Below are 16,847 nucleotides of genomic sequence, written 5' to 3'. Positions count from 1 at the left end.
ATTTCTTGCCCATGAAACAAGAGGTATGTGTTTATTATGTTTTTCAAGCTTTAGAAAAGAAAAATAAATAAACAGACAAAACAAAAATCAAAATGCCGAGTTCTTTTGACACTTTACCAACATCATTAGCTTTCATGTGAAGACTGAGAAGTAAAGAGTGTTTAATGATTTTTTTAAACATTAGATCAGAAAGAAGGTAGAGTATGGAGGCTAGATGAACAGATTCTCTGCCTCTCATATCCCTGATTGATAGCAGAAGTGGTACAGCACATGGTATATGGATATTTTTGTAAGTGAGGACCACTTCTGAGTATCCTGACACCATTGGGACTGTTCTAAGAAGGGGAGAAAGGGCAGACATCCACAACAAATTAAACAAGACAATGAACTCATTATTTCATTCCACTTTCGAATTTATAACTGTATGCAGAATCTCTCTAATTATAGATCCTGGGTTGTTATTGTTCTTAACACCTGATTATCCAGATTAAGATGTCAAAAACTGACATATGAATTAAGTGACAAGTTGACTTTAGTAACTATTTTGCTAATAGAATCAATGCTACTTTTTTTCTATACAGTTTATTTTATGCATTTTGAAATAATTTTTAAAGAAAATGTATCTAAGGTACAGCTATGCATTCTAGTGTTGCAGTTTATTTTTAAATATATTATATACCTTCTTGAAAAACAATGATTCAGTCTACATAGACATTTTGAAAAAATTAGTTTACTAACAAATTTTATTGATCCAAATTTTTACATTGTAAGAAAAGTATGTTATTATAGGGAAACAAAGAATTATTCCATTGAGATAATCTTTAGTCATGTGGTCCATCTTCAAGCCTTGCATAGCAGAACTGGCAATTGGCAATTAGGCCTCTAGGTGTATAGTCTAGAACTGTAGTTGTTCATGCCTTTGTGAGGTGACCCATTCCATTTCATTCTTCATCAGGAGTACACTTAACCACTATTGAACTGGGCTCTTATATCTCCTCTTAGTTTTCTCAGGCTTGACTTTCCTTAGTCTTTCATCATGTGACATGGTTTCCACATACCTCTGCCATTCGGATTTAAAATCAAATAGAACAACCCAGATGTATAACTGCATTGGTTCCCTGCTATGCCTTGTACTGATTTTGTGATCAATGAAATCTGCTAAGTCTCTCACATGAATAATGTTGGAAAATTACCTATCAATTTGACAAAAGGAGAACGTTAAAGATAAATTTATACCTTATAGCAATCCCACAAATAATTTCCAGAGTTAAAGATCAACATGTAAAAAATGAAATAAAAAAAAAAAGTAAATATAAGTCCTCTAAAATTATGAAAGGAAAAGCAAATATAGAAGACTAGATTTATAATCTTGAAGTACTGAAGAATTGCTTAAACCATTTAAAAAAGAGTGCCATAAAGGAACAGATTGACAAATACCTTAAAACGGCCTTGTCTAGTTTAGATGTCAAGGTTCTATCAGTCTTATAAAAGGATGTGGGCTGCTTTCCCCCTCATCTTTCTCTATTCTCTAGAATAATAGGAAACTGTTTGTTCTTGAATTTTTGTTAAGAACCTCCAGTGAAGCAAGCCATTTGTACTTCAGACTTCCTTTCCCTTCCCCTTTATTTATTTACTTATTCATTTTTTTTGCAGGGAGCAGAGGTGCTGTGAGAATATTAGGTTATGGTATTTCTGCATGTTTTTTTGTTAGTGTATTGTGGTTTTCTATTTTTTTTCTTGAGCCTTTTTTGGTCATTTTTATATTCCTACCACACTTTTAACTTTCATCTGTTTTAGTTTGTGTGAGTTTGTTTGTGTTTATAATTTATTGGTGTATAATAAATTATGTTATATCTTGATTTTCATTAGTACACATTTTATGCAAAGTTTTTTTTCCCTAGGTATTTATAAAAATTTTATAAACCAATCTTGCCAAGTATTTGTCTATTATATCAATTTTTTCAAAAATATTATTTGATTTTGTTAACATTTGTTTGTTTCATATGTTACTTTCTACTTTTAACTTTTCTTCTAATTTAAAAGTTTATTCTAATTTCTTGAGTTGAAACATCATTACCATATTTTTACACAAATAATGCACACTTTCTATGTTTGCCTGGCAAACCCCCCATGAGTTATTTTCATAAGCAACATGAAAAAGAAAATTGTCATAGTACCACTTACAATAATACCTGGGGGAGGAGGGCACAGTTGCCAAAAAAAATGTAGAAGGCCTGTGTTATTTGCATAAAAATACAGTAATTTATTTTCAGTCATTCTGGTCCAAAAAACAATGTTTCCATTTTTCTTTATGTCTAAATACTTTTTTTCCATTATGATGAATTCACTAACCTTTATTTATTAGGAACGATTTTATTATAGTCACTCATGCTTTCACTTATTCAATTCTCATTTAGAACTTGTTTCATTACACATGCCAATCTCTGCCTCCATTCCTTCCATTATTTTTATTTTTTGGAGAATATATATTACTATTAAAAACACAGATATAGAAGCTAGGATATTGGGTAATGACTGAATAATCTAAATTTCATTACATTAATCTAAATTGTAGAAAAATCTTGAGTATGTATTCTCGAGGTATTTACAGCATTTACTTATTGCAAAATGTAGCATAACATCCCACTTTGAAATGTGGCGTCTGGGGTCTTAAATGCTAACAAACGGCCATCTAAGATGCACCAATTGGTCTCAACCCACCTGGGTCAAAGGAAAATGAAGAACACCAAGGTCACATGATAACTATGAGCCCAAGAGAGAGAAAACGCCACATGAACCAGAGACTTACATCATCCTGAGACCAGAAGAACTAGATGGTGCCCAGCCACAACCTATGACTGCCCGGACAGGGAGCACAACAGAGAACCCCTGTGGGAGCAGGAGATCAGTGGGATGCAGACCCCAAATTCTCATAAAAAGACCATACTTAATGGTCTGACCGAGACTAGAAGAATCCCAGCAGTCATGGTCCCCAAACCTTCTGTTGGCCCAGGACAGGAACCATTCCCGAAGACAACTCATCAGACATGGAAGGGACTGGACAATGGGTTGGAGAGAGATGCTGATGAAGAGTGAGCTACTTGTATCAGGTGGACACTTGAGACTGTGTTGGCATCTCCTGTCTGGAGGGGAGATGGGAGGGTAGAGAGGGTTAGAAACCGGCAGGGTTGTCATGAAAGGAGAGACTGGAAGGGCTAACTCATTAGGGGGAGAGTAAGTGGGAGTATGGAGTGAGGTGTATATAAGCTTATATGTGACAGACTGACTTGATTTGTAAATGTTCACTTAAAGCTCAATAAAAATTATTAAAAAAAAATTATGGAAAGAACTTGAAAAAAACCTTTGAACATATCAAATGAATTCCTTTTTAATAAACCATTTAAATATTAAAAAAATATAGCATAAAAATATTTGTAGGGTATTTGCTCTCTTACTAATCTTTTCATCATATTATATTATAGGCAATTTGACTTTAAAAGTAATGTAAAATAGATAATATCATCCATCCTTTAATATTTTAATTATTGCCATTTGTAATCGTAAACGCCCTATACTTCTAAGAAAAAGCAACGTTAGCAAAAGGCAAGAAACCAAACTATTTCTAAGTTATTTTGCCCTTAATAATTCCAGTCAGAGATAAGGGCTGTGTGCACTTCCGATAGGTACTAAGTAAAGCAATTTTCCCTGACACATCTCATAAGAGAGCTACTCAGAGTGACATGCTTCCTATTTCAGAATATTTTATTTTAGTGATGTTGGTATTTATTTGAAGCAAGGGATGAATGCAAATAATGTTTTTTCAATATTCCGAATGAGCAAGCTTTTCAATAACAAGCACCACTATACTTTGGGAGAAAAAAATTGTACATGTATTCTGCAAGAATATGAATTAATATATTTGCATCTTAATTTATAAGCAAGAATCTGAACTAATTTTAAGAGCTAATGGGATTTCTACTTGAAGTGTTTGGAATATTTACTCAAAATATTTGTTTTCATTTTATAATTTTAGTGCTATACTTTCAATATAAAATATATTGCATAAATAGGCTAATTTGAATTTTTGTACATAATGACATTTGGAAGAATTTTGGAGCCTCAAACTCCGAGTCAAATTTCCAATTTGAAAGTACATAGTTCTGACCTTTATTACAAAGATTAATAAAAATGTAAAGTTATAGCAGTTAACAGGCAGTATTGAAATGTACAATATAATATTTTCTTCATTAAATGATATTATTTCATGCTACAAACTCTTAAGGTACAGGAAATTATATTAAGTTGCATGAATATTTCCAACTAACTTTTTAAAAAATAGTGTTTGGTATGTTATATATATCTTACTCTGTAAAATCTGACTCATAAAATATTTTAAGTACATTTTATTAAGAAATATATTTATTATTTCTTGCTTACAACCTCTGTTGGGTTACACAACACCATTGCACAAAACATGTATAGCCACCAGAGGCTATTTTTGAAGTTTAAAAGTAGCAGTGACCAACATAGAGTATGATTTTACATAAAACATATTCACTTTGAATTTACAAACTGTTATTATATTGTTTATTACAGATAATTTATTTACAGACAGCACTTCAACTCCAGATCCCATTTAGAAAACAAATTATTGTGAAGAAAGTGTTATAGCATTTTTCAGTCCCACGTAGTAAGGCATAAACATATTATTTTGAGAATCAACACTCTAATATGGTCATGATGATCTAAGCACTTAGTAGAGTAAGTTTTCCAAATCCAGAATATGAGAGAAGCCTAGATTTTGTTAAGTCTATTCTGTCAGCCCGTGACTGCTCATTCTATCTGCCTAAAGGTGACCTAGACAATTCTATTTTTATTACTTTTTTGCTTTAATGCTATAGTGGCATTTGAATGTGTGCTTATGACACAGTCAAGCAGATATCTAAAATGGAGAGGGCCACTTGGTAAATTTATTAATTCTCAGTATACCAGAAAAATAGTCTTCAGTATTTACCACCTGAGTCCAAGGGACTGTTTTTATTCCTATTTTTAAGTCAGTTTTCAATTATTTTATCTTCTTGAACATTGTTTGGACTATAGTTGGGAATAATTCATTTCCATTTTAAATAGGTTTAAAATCATTTTGTGCAATAATGTTATACTTTAAGCCCCCAAAATGGCAAGAATATTTGTTTCATGGGCTGGGGCCTGGGGACCATAGTTTCAGGGGACATCTAGGTCAATTGGCATAGCATAGAAAATGTTCTACCTCCCACTTTGGTGAGTAACATCTGGGGTCTGAAAAGCTTGCAAGCGGCCATCTAAGATACATCTGTTTGTCCCATCCCACTTGGAGCAAAGGAGAATGAAGAAAACCAAAGACACAAGGAAAATACTAGCTTAAAGGTCTAAAGGACTAAATGAACCAGAGATTCCACCACCCTGAGACCAGAAGAACTAGCTGGTACCTGGCTAACACCAATGACCACCCTGACAGGGAACACAACAGAAAGTCCAAGAAACAGCAGGAGAAAAATGTAGAATGGAATTAAAATTGACTTAAAAAGAATCTACTTAATGGTCTGACAGAGATTGGAGGAACCTCCAAAACTGTGGCCCCCAGAAGCTCTGTTAACCCAGAGCTGAGAACATTCCTGAAACCTACACTCCAAAGATTAGACAGGACTATAAAACAAAAAATAATACACCTGAGGAACGTGCTTCTTAGTTCAATCAGATACATGAGGCCAAATGGGCAGCTCCTATCCAAAAGCAGGATGAGAAGGCAGGAAAGGACAAGAACTGGTCCTATGGACACAGGGAACCCACAGTGGAGAGGGAGAGTGTTCTACCATGTTTTGCGGATTGCAAGCAATATCACGAAACACTGTGTATAAATTTTTGAATGAGAAATTAACTTGAGCTGTAAACTTCCACCTGAAACACACACACACAAACCCTATGAGGCAGTTCTACTCTATCATATGGGGACTCTATGAGTTGAAAATCAACTGAATGACACCTAACAACAACATCTTACATTTAACCCTGACTCAATACTAAAAGAAGTTTTTCTGAGTTGAAATATTTTCTGACAAGTGGCAAATACCTTTCAGAAATATACCTAAATATAAGAGCATCTTTATAATTTGCAGATTTATATATATTTGACTATATTTACATATATATGTATAAAATATATATATAACATAAAAGCATAAAAAAATCTCATTACTTACTGAACATGCCAATTTAAAAAAAGATTACTGGCATGCCTAAGAAGTTATTGAAGTTAAATTATGACCTTGTATTTTGTTGTACCAAATATGGATAGCATACAGATTAGGAAAGGAAGAAGCTCAAGCCCTTTAGATATTTGTAATGGACCATGTGCATTTTGATAGCACAGCTAGTTATCCATTAAAAAGAGACTAACCTGAATTTTAGCTTATACCTTATCTGAAATATAGTATTTGTCACAACAGAATTTGAGTCCAGTTTTCAGTTCCCTCACAAAAAAACAAAAATTGTTTTGTTCAGTGATGTATCCCAAGCGCCCAGCATAGTGCTTGGCATATGGTAGGTACTCAATAGTATTTGTTTAATATATTAAAGTACAATAATACGTTTTAGATAAATGTACTGTCTTTGAAAGGGGGAAGAATGATGCAGTGCAATTTTCTACTAGGATTTTGAGGTTCTGATTTGTTAGTCTTTATCAGAAATCATATATTATTTCTGTTATTTTCAATATTAGACAAATTTGGATTGAAATGGAGACACTATGTAATTTCATTGTTTGCTTTAATGAATCACTGGATAATTATAGACTCTCAGATATCACCTTGATTTCAGGTGTCATTTTCCAAAGTACTCAGGAACATGGCGTCATCAAAGACCTGTTTAACTATAAAAGCCATAATAACCTAAAGAAATATTTTAAGGTGTCTGGAATCTTACACAAAGCTTTTAGATTCTTCTAAGATACAGCATGTCTCTAATGTATATGTAAATTTTGAAGGTCATCTTTCCCCTTTTATTCTGAAAGTGTAGAACATCTTGGACATATATCTTTGTGTAATTTCACTGTGCGTCCAGCAGTATTATATTTAATTTCTACCTTTCTAGTTAATAAAAAAAAAAATCTGTAAATGTTAATAACCAAGACATACATCTGCTGTTTGGCATTTATAAAGTTCATCAGAAGCACTTTTATTTTATGTGTCAGTTGAGACCATATCACATTAGCCCTGATTTACAAGTGCCATTTATCAAAGATAACACCTGCCGCAACAAAAATATCAGACAAGGTCACTTTTTCTCAATATCTCTGCTGCAAACTTATTTTTTTTCTAATTATTTAGAAATGTTTTTATTATTTTAATTTTTTATTATTTTTTTCCATCAGTGTTCAATAAGCTGGATTTAAGTCCACATCTTCACCTAGCTTGAAGGGTCACACATATTTTTTAAGGTTTTTCTAACTTTGAATATATATAATTAGTGTGTAAATTACACATTTTACAAGTTTTATAGTTCTGATGGCATAAATGGCTTGAGATGGGTTACTAATCCAAAGTTTGGTGGTTCGAATCCACCTACCAGCAGTGGCTCCTCAGGTTACAAAGGCCTGACACACTGCTTCCATAAAGATTACAGCCGAGAAAACACTATGGGGCAACTCTACTCTGTAACACATGGGGTGGCCATGAGTTGGGGGCGACTGGAGGGTTGCTGACAACAACCACACAACCATTTGGGGGTTTTATAATAAATATGTATTTAATGCTACTACATGGGTATAACAAGCTCCGGCAACACAATGTTTAAGCCTCAGTTGCTAACCAAGAGGTGGGGGGTTTGAACCCACAATTGTTCCACTGGAGAAAAGACTTGGTAATCTGCTCCTGTAAAGATTACAGCCTTAGGAGCCCCATGGGGGACAGTTTTACTCTGTCCTGTAGGGTTGCTAGGAGTCAAAACTGACTCAACAGAAAATCATTTTGGTTTTGGTTATGTTATGATTATTTTTGGATAAATCTTAGTGCAATATTAAGAAAGCCATATTTTGGAGTTTAAGTTTTCTAAATCAAATATTAAAAATCTTGAATTTAAAACAGAGGTATAACTTTTCATGTATTTCATGATGGGTGCTTTGGAAAGATTTACATGGAGAGAAACACATCTATTAGTTATCTCCGATTAACCATGAAACAAATAAAAGGCAGATAAATGAATGATTGCTAAAAAGCTGTTAGTAATGCTGTATGTTCATAGAGTATAATCTAAGAGCACAGTTTTGTTGGTAGAAATTTAGTAGAAATCACTGAATTTAATATGACTTCTAGGTAAGGACAAAAAATAAGGATTTTTGCAAATAGCAACATTTTGAGAGTAAAACCATTCCAATTATATTTTAGGAGATTGTACTGTCCCATATATAGAGACCATACTTGGTCTGGATGAGATTTACAAACTGTATGTATATCTTTAACTCTTGTGTTTTAATTAAGCAAAGCTTTCAAACAGTTTGAATTAATTTCAGCCATCTGTAATATCACGATTTTACTGTCATTACTACAATCCATTAGTTCAAAATCGATTCAATTTATGCTAACAGTTGAGTGATTAAATAATTTGGGAGGAAATTTTAATTATCATATGGCTGTATTCTAGATATAAATGAAAAGATCTCCAGCACACACGAGTTGAGTTAAAAAAGAGAAAAGCTTTTTTATAAAAGCCAGAATCTGTTGTGGGAGTATTAGACATTTCTACTCTATTTAACCTTTTGACCTTTAGTTCTAGTTCCCCTTGCGAGTCAGAATCAGCTCACTGGCAGTGGGTTTGGGTTTTTTTTTTTAATATCCCTAAGTCATATAACGGAAACACTGGCAGCTTAGTGATTAAGTGCTACAGCTGCTAACCAAAAGGTTGGCAGTTCGAATCCACCAGGCGCTCCTTGAAACCATATGGAGCAGTTCTACTCTGTCCTATAGGGTCGCTATGAGTTGGAATCTATTCAATGGCAATGGGTTTGGTGGGTTTTTTAAGTCATGTGTCAGTGTCAGAACAAGAAAAGATACATAAAATGTCATCCATTTTACAGCTATTATTTTGAGCATGGCTTTCCACAAGGCCTTTGCACATAAGTGTTCTCTCAGCTACTCTGGGTAGAGTTGTTAAGCAGATACAAAGAAAACCAAACAGACACTTAGGTTGACTAAGTGACATTTTAATATTTGAAGATTGGCTATAAGAAAATCATGTACATGAGATATTCACAAACTATATCCAATATAAATTTGAAGTAGAAATGATGTGGAAGTTCTACAGGTAATAAAACACAGCCACAAATTTTTACATGAATTTTAAATAAGACCAGAGTTCAAATAATTTTACTTAATTTACAAAGGGTGCTTATCTTAGGTCTGTTTGACCAGTACCATCTCATAACAAATCTGAGATGATTTGGACTAAAATAATTATACAAAATTCTCCCATGTAATATTTATTTTTAAATATATACTGTTTGGTTTAGAAAATTTTAAGGTCATTCTCTTAAATATATTCAGCTTTCATATTGCTTTGCTTTATACTGCCAAACAATACCAATGTTTGCCTGACTATAAAATATATTCATTTGAGCAATTCAGTTTAAAGGACAAATCACATCATCACACTTCTTATTCAGGAACATTTGTAGACAGAACAGGGGAATTGACTGAATTTCCTACTTTTATAGATAGTAATTGGCATTTTGCACATTTTTCACGTTTATTTTCTTTAAAAGTACAGCCCAAGGTTTATAATGAAGCATAATTTTTTTCCTTTTATTTGTTAATTCTCTGAATAAATTATTTATTATCCTAGCACTCTCCAGTGGTATGGTAACCATATAATTCAACTTTCAAACTGTAACACTTATGACAGTGAAATGGTATGGTATTGATAATTATCCTAAGGCAACAGTCATAAACTGGGACTCTGCCAAGCAAACCAGCCAAACCTGTCCAAAGGTGATTCATGAGTTTTTGTTTTCCTTAATTCATCATGAGGAAACCCTGGTGGTGCAGCATTTAAGTGCTACAGCTGATAACCAAAAGATTGGCATTTTGAATCCATCAGGCATTCCTTGGAAACTCTATGGGGCAGTTCTACTCCATCCTATAGGGTCGCTATGGGTCAGAATCAACTCAATGGCAATGAGTTTGTTTTTAATTCATTATGAACTCATGGATTTCTGCATATTTTATGTTTCACTTCATTGCAATCATTATTTTTAATGATCCAGTTATTTCCTGTATGGCCATTGAGGGTCCCTTCAGGTTGGCTCCTGTGTCCTTTTGAGATAATCCCAGTAGTCTTTGAAAGCTTCCTTGCTTTCTTGAACAAGATACTTCATCTTTATCTATGTATTTCCTTCTATAGACCTGGAAACAGTAATTGTAACTTGTCTTCCTTTTTGTGAGGAATGGTGTTTAGTGAGGAAGGGTGTTTTGTAAAATACTAGTTGTCTTAGTCATCTAGCGCTGCTATAATAGAAATACTACAAATGGGTGGCTTCAGCAGAGAAATTCATTTTCTCACAGTCTAGTAGGCTAGAAGCACTTTTTTTTTTTTTTTTTTTAGTAGGCTAGAAGTCCAAATTCCGGGTGTCAGCTCCAGGCGAAGGCTTTCTCTCTCTGTCGGCCTTCTTATCAATCTTCCCCCAGACTAGGAGCTTCTCAGGTGCAGGGACCCCGGGTCCAGAGGATGCACTCTGCTCCCAGCACTGCTTTCTTGGTAGATGAGGTCCCCGCTCTCTGCTTGCCTACCTTTCCTTTTATCTCTAGTAATATAAAAAGTGGTGCAGGCCACACCCCAGGGAAACTTCCTTTACATTGGATCAGGGATGTGACCTTAGAAAGGGTGTTACAATTCCACCCTAATCCTGTTTAACATAAAATTACAATCACAAAATGGAGGACAACCACACAATACTGGGAATCATGGCCCAGCCAAATTGATACACACATTTTTGGAGGGACATAATGCATCCATGACACTAGTTTTAGAATGTATTGCTTCTATATTGTCATTGCTTTCATGCCTTATCAATGAACAGAGCTGAGAAAGTTTAATCATGAATATATGCTGATATTTCTACATCAAAAGAAAGATTAATTTTATATTTGTATTTCTTTCATTTTGAAAAAACTGATTACATCATTGCTTTTTTATTTTATCTATGTTTTACTCTAATCTTTTTTCATTCAATACCAATATTTTCCCTAACAATAAGACTGTCAAGTGCAGTATAAAATTTCTATGGCAATATCTTTGCGTAAGGTATATCCAAGTAAGCCTGTCAGTTAAAAGATTGTATTTTAAAATCATGTTAAATAATTTTTTTCTGTGTGGTTATGCCACAAAATTGATGTATAATTTTAGGTTTTTCAACACATTTATTTTTATAATTTTTGTAAACCCTTTGTTGTTGCTGTTAGCTGCTCTTGAGTCTATTCCAACTCGTGGTGTCCTCGTGTACAACAGAATGAAATGCTGCCTGGTCCTGTGTCATCCTCATGGTCACCAACATGATCGACTTCATCATTGTGGCTATTGAACTAATCATCTCACCGAGAGAATCTCTTTCGCCCTCCTTGGCCTTCTACTTCACAGAACATGATGTCCTCCTCTACTGATTAGTCTCTCCTAAGGAAGTGTCCAAAACGAGCAATTTAGACGGTATTCTTTTGGGGTCTGTAAGGTTTTCATTTGCTAATTTCCAGAAGTAGGTCACCAGGCCTTTCTTCCTATCCTGTCTTACTCTGCAGCTCCACAAGCTCCACCGAAACCTGTCCACCATGGGTGACTGCTGGTGTTTGAAATACCGGTGACACAGCTTCCTACATTACGGCAACAGGCAAGCTACCACAGTATGATAAACTGACAGTAAACCTTGAAAAGTTTCCAAATTCAAAACTATAAAACAACATAATTTAAAATACTTGTAGCTTCTTCTTTATCACTAAATCTTATTCCTATGTTTCCCAATTTACCAAAAATGTAACATTAATAAAATCAAAGAAATGCTGCTTTGTTGAAACTAGCTTGACTATTTTTACTAATATATCGACACATAAATACAAGTCTCACTAGAAGCCTATGATTTGGAATGGCTATTGTAGTCTCTCTTATCTCATTCTGATCATAAGCAACTTTTTTTTTCCCTGTCTCTTATATATTTATGTACGCTATGCAAGTTCACATAAACTGGATGTACAGGTGTTTGTTTTCATATGTTAAGAGTCCAGTCCTTAAATTTACATTGTTTCATCACAGTTCTTATTGCAATGGCTGAGTTCATCAAGTGCATTTTTCTTATTTTGTAATTTCCTATTGCTATTGTGTAAATTTGTAGAAGGCAGAAAACACTGGATGTATGACTCTCCTGTGAGAATGGGTGAATACTAGAGTTGCTGAAAATGCCATTTTAGGGTTATTTCATGGGACAGGTCATACATTGTAAAAATAATGTCTCCCAAGAAACTTCCATCCTGAAAGGTTCTGTTGCATAATTCAAAAGCAATACCCTGTCTCTTCTATTTTTATGACTACAGATGTCTGCAATGAAACTCTAGAAGCAATGGGAAGTATCAGTCACGGTGGCAGAGCAGTTGAACCTTAACTTTGTAATATAATTTATCTGGTTCATTTTAGATGACGACAGAGAAAATGTGTCTGTAAAATAATTAATATAGTATTCATTTATATACCAAGATATAATATCTTGGAAAATACAGTACATTTCAGTTAAAGAATTAATGTAGTAAAGAAAATTGTTAAATATTATTTAACCCATTATTAGTGAAAGTTATTTGACCATAGAATTTGCTTTCCTGAATATTTATTAACATGTAGAAGAATTGGTGTTCTACAGAGCACACTTAAGTTTCGTAAAGGCTGTGTTAAATAAAGGACCCCAGGGACAGAATGGTTCAGTGCTTAGCTACTAACTGATAGGTTGGTGGTTTGAACCCACCCAGCAGCTTTAAGGGAGGAAAACGTGGAAATCTGCTTCTGTAAAGATTACGGCCAAGAAAACCCTATGGGGCAGCCTTATTCTATCACCTGGAGTCACTATGGCGCACAAAAACATGTTCAAGAAAGATCAACAGGTGTATTTACTGCAAACACTTTCAGAGCCTATAATTTGCTACTGTGAATCAGGACTCCTCAAGGGGAAGTACAGTACAGACCATTTCCTAAACTTATTTGCTAGGAGCCCTTTTTGTGTATCACACAAAAACTGAAATACAGTTTTGGAAGTATAATCACTCTTAATTTTCACAATTTATTTCCCTCTTTCTTACCCAGAGGAAGAAGGTCATATAATCTCTACATCATGAAATGCAGAGAAATGGGATATTATTATTATTTGTACATTATTAACGTATTTAACAATTGAAGTATAACATACATACAGAAAATTACATATATCATAAATACAGAACTCAATGTTTTTTAACATACTGTGTCCACCTGTGTAAGCGGCATCTCTTTAAAAAAAATACTATACCTATCTGTTAAAGGAAGGGAAAATAAAAATTTATCACACTTTTCGAGGAAATAGGCCTATGTATGAAAGCAGCTGATTCATTTTTTTTTTAATTTATTGTTCTTTAGGTGAAAGTTTACAGCTCAAGTTAATTTCTCATTCAAAAATTTATAAGCATATTATTGTCTGACATTGGTTGCAATCCCCAAAATGTGACAGAGCACTCTTCCTTTCCACCCCGGTTTCCAAGTCCATTTGTCCACTTACTGTCCCTTACTGGCTTCTTGTCTTGCTTTGGGGTAGGAAGTGCCAATTTGGTCTTGCATATTTGATTGAATTAAGAAGCATGTTCCTCATGTGTGTTATTTTTTGTTTTTTAGATCTGTGCAGTCTTTATCAGAAAAGTGGGCTTTCGGAGTGGTTTCAGTTCAGAGTTAGCAGAGTGTCTGGAGGCCATGGTCTCAAGGGTTCCTCCAGTCTCTCTTAAGCCAGTAAGTCCAGTCTTTTTTTCATAAATTTGAATTCTGTTCTGTTTTTCTCCTGTTCTGTCCAGCATTCTCTGTTGCAATCCCTGTCAGAGTGGTTGGTGGTGGTAGCCGGGCCTCATCTAGTTCTCCTGGGCTCAGGCTGGTGGAGTCTCTGGTTCATGTGGTCCTTTAGACCTTTGGGCTAATATTTTCCTTGTGTCTTTGGTTTTCCTCATTCTCCTTTGCTCTCGATGGGATGAAATCGATAGATGTATCTTAAAAGGCTTCTTGCAAGCTTTCAAGGCCCCAGATGCTAATCTCCAAAGTGGGATGTAGAACATATTTTTTATGAACTATGTTAAGCCAAATGGCCCCAATGTTCCCCGAGACTATAGTATTCAGCCCCAGCCCCAGCAACTTGATCCCTCAAAGTATTTGGATGTGTCTAGGAAACTCATATGCTTTTGCATTGGTCCAGTTGTGCTGACTTCTCCTATACTGTGTGTTGCCTTTCCCTTCACCAAAGTTGACGTCTGTCTACTATCTAGCTAGTAATTCCTCTCCCCACCCTCCACACCCTTGTAGCCATCAAAGAATGCTTTCTTTCTGCATGTAAACCTTTTTTTTTAATTCTTATAAATAGTGGCGTCATACAATATTTGTCCTTTTGTATGAGACTTATTTCACTCAACATAATGCTCTCCAGATTCATCCATGTTGTGAGAAGTTTTGCAGATTCATCATTGTTCTTTATCACTGCATAGTGTTCCACTGTGTATATGTACCATAATTTGTTTATCCATTCATCTGGTTGATGGGCATTTAGGATGTTTCCATTTTTTGCTCTTGTGAATAGTGCTGCAATGAATACGGGTGTGCATATGTCTATTCATGTGACGGCTCTTATTTCTCTAGGATATATTCCTAGGAGTGGGATTCCTAGATCATATGGTATTTCTAAGTTTGTAAGGAAGTGCCATATCGTTTTCCATAGTAGTTGTACCATTTTACATTCCCACCAGCAGTGTATAAGTGTTCCAATATCCCCAAAACCTCTCCAACATTTTTTATTTTCTGCTTTTTGGATTAGTGCCAGTGTTGACAGGGAAAGATAGTACCCCATTGTAGTTTTGATAACGGTTTGTATACTGTTGATGTTGTATATTGGGACTTCTAGTGTTGTCCCTATTTTTTCTTCCATGATCTGTATCATTTTAGATTTTATATTTAGGCATTTGATCCATTTTTAGTTAGTGTTGTTCAGTTTCCATGTATTGGATGTTTTTTCCTTGCTCTTCCTGTTATTGATTTCTACTTTTATGGCATTGCAGTCAGAGAAGATGCTTTGTATTATTTCAGTGTTTTGGATTTTGTTAAGGCTTACTTTGTGGCCTAAACTTTGGTCTATTCTGGAGAATGTGCCATGTGCATTGGAAAAGAATGTATACTTTGCTGCAGTTCGATGGAGCATTCGTATATGTCTATGAGGTTGAGTTGGTTGATTGTGGCATTTAGATTTTCTGTATCTTTATTGAGTTTCTTTCTAGATGTTCTGTCGTTCATTGAACATGGTGTGTTGAAGTCTACTATTATTGTGGAACTGTCTATTTCTCTTTTCAATGCTGTTAAGAGTTTGTTTTATGTATTTTAGAGCCCCATTATTGGGTGTATATATATTTATGGTGATTATGTCCTCCAGGTTTATTGACCCTTTAATCAGTATATAGTATCCTTCTTTATCCTTTAAGATGGTTTTGCTGTAAGTCTATTTTATCAGAGATTAATATTGTTACTCCTACTCTTTTTTGATTATTGTTTGCTTGATTTTTTTTTTTCATTTTGTAAGTTTTAGTTTGTCTTTGTATCTAAGGTGTGTCTCTTGTAGACAGCATATAGATGGATCATATTTTTTTATCCATTCTGCCACTCTTTGTCTCTTTACTGGTGCACGCAGGCCATTTACACTCAGTGTAATTATTGATAGGCATGAAGCTACTGCTGTCATTTTGCTGTGTATATATATTTTTTGTGCTGTTGACTGTTCCTTTGTTCTGCTTAATTTTCTGTGCTGAGTTCCTTTTGTTTATGTATTTTCTTTTCAACTATTTCATTATTGTTGATTTTGTGTTTGCTGAGTCTTTATGTTTTTCTTCTTTTTTATTTTGTTTTGTAGGTTTGTTAGCTTCCTTTGCAGTCACCTTGAAGTTTACCTTTATTTTTCTAAGTTTAAATCATTTTTTTTTTTATTTCTTGGTATCTCCTTGACTTCCTCTCCATAAGGAAGCTCTATGATTACACCATTCATTCCCTCTTTTTTGTTTTGACATTGTTGTCATTTACATATTGACATCTTAGGTTTCCTATTTTCAGTCTTTTAACTTTGTTTTGTTTTCATGAATTCCCTCTCTGGGTTGGTACCTGGTTGATCTGTCCTGTGTCCTAGTCTCAGATTGTTGCCTGATGTTGTCAGTTCTCAAATTGGAGGACTCTTTAATATTTCTTGTAATTTTGGTCTGATTTTTACATATTCCCCCTTAAATTCTGTTTATCTGGAAATGATTTAATTTTGCCATCATATTTAAGAGACAATTTTGCTGGATATATAATTCTTGGCTGGCAATTTTTTCTTTCCTTCAAGGCTTTATATATGTCATCCCATTGTCTGCTTGCCTGCGTGGTTTCTGCTGAGGAATCAGAGCTTAGTCTTATTGGTTTTCCTTTGTAGGTGACTTTTTGTTTATCCCTAGCTGTTCTCAGGATTTGTTGTCTTTGGTTTTGGCAAGTTTGACTATGATATGTCTTGGTGACTTTCTTTTGAGGCCTATCCTGTATGGGGT

Source organism: Loxodonta africana, chromosome 8, assembly GCF_030014295.1.
Source record: "Loxodonta africana isolate mLoxAfr1 chromosome 8, mLoxAfr1.hap2, whole genome shotgun sequence".
Taxonomy (NCBI): Eukaryota; Metazoa; Chordata; class Mammalia; order Proboscidea; family Elephantidae; genus Loxodonta; species Loxodonta africana.
The sequence above is the reverse complement of the archived record's forward strand: the minus strand, read 5'-3'. Positions refer to the sequence as shown.